This window comes from Chlorocebus sabaeus, chromosome 7, assembly GCF_047675955.1.
Source record: "Chlorocebus sabaeus isolate Y175 chromosome 7, mChlSab1.0.hap1, whole genome shotgun sequence".
NCBI lineage: Eukaryota > Metazoa > Chordata > Mammalia > Primates > Cercopithecidae > Chlorocebus > Chlorocebus sabaeus.
The window spans coordinates 67,516,052-67,519,840 of record NC_132910.1 but is presented as its reverse complement, the minus strand read 5'-3'; the positions used below and the strand labels follow the sequence as shown (position 1 = coordinate 67,519,840).

The window sequence follows — 3,789 nt, the reverse complement described above, 5'->3', positions numbered from 1 at the left end:
GTGGAACTTTAAACTTGAGAGAGATGATTTAGGGTACATTGGGGAAAAAATTTCTAAGCTGTATATCATTTAAGAGGAAACACAGCATAAAAACTTGAAAAGTATGCAGCCTAACTATGTGATAGAAAAGAAAACCCTCTCCCTTCCGGTCTTGGAGGATGCACTCCAGCTCCGGTGTTAGCCTCCAGCCCTGGTTGTGGAAGGTGACAGTAGTCATGGCAATGTTTGAGCAAATGAGAGCCATCGGGGGCAAGATGGTTAAGGGCATCGACAGGTACAATCCTGAGAACCTGGCCACCCTGGAGCACTATATGAAGACTCAGGCCAAGGAGAATGCCTACGGTCTAGAAACCAACCTGGCTGTCCTGAAGCTGTACCAGTTCAACCCAGCATTTTTTCAGACCACAGTCACTGCCCAGATCCTGCTGAAGGCCCTCACCACCTGCCACACACCAACTTCACCCTGTCCACGTGCATGACCCACCAGCACAATAAGAAGAGCAGGCAATCCAACAGATTTTGTATCTCGGGGACTTGCTGGAGACCTGCTACTTCCAGGCCTTCTGGCAAGGAAAACATGGTCCTGTTGGAAGGTGTAACCGGCTTTGAAGACTCTGTCTGAAAGTTTGTCTGCCATGTCGTGGGTATCACTTACCAGCACATCAAGTGTTGGCTGCTTGGTGAAATGCTTGGTGATCTGTCAGATCTAAAGTTGTAGATGAGCAAATATGGCTGGAGTGCTAATGAGTCAGGGCAGATCTTCATCTGTAACCAGGAAGAGAGCATTAAACCCTAGGATATTATAGAGAAGATCAAATTTGACAGTGTGTCCAGCATCATCGCCTCCTCCCAGTAACTGCAGGTGTTTAATAAAGATGTGCTGACTTAGGCAAAAAAAAAAAAGAAAAGAAAAAAGAAAAGAAAACCCCATTTTGTGGGAGAAATTCTAGCTTACTGCAGAAATTTGCATATGTAATAACAATAGGGAAAATGTCTCCAGAGCATGTCAGAGACTTTCATGGCAGCCCCTCTCATCTCAGGCCGAGAAGCCTGAGGGAAAATACAGACATTTTTCCGTTTCCCAATTCACAAATTTCAATGATTTCTGCTGGACTATGCAAATTGAAGAAAGACATCAAGGCTCATTATAGATTATCCCTACATAAAAAAAAAAAAAGTAATTAAACTATCTCTTTAGAAGCCCCGTGATATCCTTAAAGTTGGAGAAGCTCAGGCTTCAACTTGAAGAGCAGATGGAATTAATACTTGGAAGCTCTTCCTCCACTGCAGGTCAACTTCATGGCAAGCAGCTGTCTTGGAAAGACACTTTACATGCACAGTTCTAGCAAGTGGGGATATCAGCCAAGTCAGCTTCCACCTGGCTTGGTAGGGCCTCTTCCTTCCCTTTGATGTGACTGGTTCTGCCTGAGAGGCCAGGCACATTCACACTGTGTACCTGGCTTTCAGCAAGGACAAACGGTAAGATGAAGATAGAAATGTGATCTCAGTCCTAGTTGCTTCTGCAAACTAGAAGTGATTGTAAAGAAGCTCCAGCTCTGGCCAGGCACAGTGGCTCACGCTTGTAATTCCAACACATTGGGAGGCTAAGGTGGGCAGACCACCTGAGGTCAGGAGTTCAAGGCCAGCCTGGCCAACATGGTGGCAGGCCCTGTAATCCCTGCTACTCGGGAGGCTGAGGTAGGAGAATCGCTTGAACCTGGAATGTGATGAGTTGCCATGAAAAGCACCACTGTACTCTAGCCTGAGTGACAGAGTGAAACTCCATCTGCAAAATAAATAAATAAATTAAATTAATAAATAAATAATACAATAAATAAATTTAAAAAAAGAAGCTCCAGTTCTATCTTCACAGACTTTCGATCAATTATCTTTCTATCTGAACCGCATGTATAAGTGCTATTACAGTTATAGTTACAGGTAGTTAAATAACTAGTTATCCCTGGCATTACTTTGGTTGTGGCTGTATTATAGTTTGTTTCATAATATATGATGAAACATAAAAAGACTACAATAACATAAATATAGCACATCTTCATCACAATTCTTTTAAAAATCTCATTGAAATAACATTAAAGATATAAACAAACAAATGAAATAACAGCCGTAAAATGAAAAGAAAGAAAACACCATCAATAGATCAATTATTTGGGACACTCCTAGAAAACAGGCATTATAATACAATTCCAGGAAAGCTAGAATTGAGTTACCATAATTCAAGTTGCTGAAAAGGTAAGAGCAGCTCTTTTTTTTTTTTTTTTCCTGCAGTGGAATTCATGCAAATTTCATGTTAAGTTATTTAAAAAGTACAAAAACAAACTGTTATGGATTTTAAGCACTTAAGATAATCATCATTATCAAATAATGAAGTTAATTATTTCCTAATGAACATATGGCCAGTCTTATTTGAGTTCCTCCTCTTCCCAATGAATACACAGCAGTTGTCAAAAGTGATGTGTCACATAATGAAAACATGAACAACTGTTTCCCTAAGAAAGTGAACACTCTGCCCAGTAGTGATGTTTCCAGAGGTAGAAACGGAGAAGAGCCTGTAGTGACTTAAATTTGCTCAGTGGAGATGCTGGAGTAAAGATAAAGCAGTTCCAACACAGAATAAAGAGGCAGCCTGCTCTCCTGATCTTAAAAGCTTTAACTTACACAGACTCCAAAAATCTGTTCTTTTAGTTAACAGAAGAGGTAGTTGAGTCGAAGACTTTATAGTACTGCAGAGAAAACTCATCTTTCTACCTATGTGCTCCTGAACATGGGCTGTAAAATGGAGTCAAATGGAGTAATTTTTAAATCACCAATGCCTGGCGATTGTGATTTACCTTGCTGAGGGTGTGTATTGGGCATTGCTATTTTTTAAAGTCTCAAGTAAGCCTAGTAATCAGACACATTTGAAAAATCTTGGCCTATCATTAATGTACTCAGTAGGATCATTTCAGCAAGGAGTAATAGAAAAATTCCAACAATAAGATATATTGTTTCAAATAAGATATTCCTAAGTACAGCAGTGTTTGGTTAATTTAGCATCTCAGTGATGCTTTCAAGGACCCAACTACTGCCTACTCTTGGCCCCTGCCATCCTCTGTAGGGTCATCTCCCTCCTTTATGGTCAAAAAAGAGTAGAAGCTACATTCTTATACAGTGATGTCAAAGAGAGAACATGGTTCGTTCTTCTGAGTTCACTTCTAAAAGTGATAAAACTGTTCCAAAAGCTAGAACTGAGTCACTTGTCTACTTCTGAGCTTACCACTAAGAGGAGAAACAAACTCATTATACTTACCCTGTAACAAATTGTATTTACTCAAGGCATTTAGGACAAACACAGGCACAAGAACAAATGTTCATGTGTAGCAACCTGGTTTGAAACTCGTACTCACTTTCGTGATTAAAAAAAAAATGTTTACAATTTCTTTCCCACATTGTTAACTTTCTTTTGATAACTCACATTTGAGTTTTTTACAAGCATTATGTTTAGATTTTTAAAAAGGTTATTTTTCCCCCATCTACAAGTTTCATTTGTGAACAAACATAATTCATTCTTGTTAATAATAGAATTTCAGTGATGGATTCTGAAGTTATGTATATATTACTTCAGTACTATTTTGCTTTTACCGCATAAGAAATGGTGCAGTCATTCAATGTGCTGGGAGCAACTGTCGTGCTTTGGAGAGAGAACGGCAAAATTATCTGGCACAAAAACTGTTTAGTTAAAAGTGGTTAAGAATGATTCTACTCCACATATATATCTATACATAAGTGTGA

The 3,789-nt window shown here is 39.2% G+C and overlaps 1 pseudogene; it reads left to right on the top strand.

Moving 5' to 3' along the window:
* Positions 1–215: 215 nt before the first annotated feature.
* On the top strand, positions 216–856 carry LOC103236160 (eukaryotic translation initiation factor 3 subunit K pseudogene; annotated as a pseudogene).
* Positions 857–3,789: the final 2,933 nt, after the last annotated feature.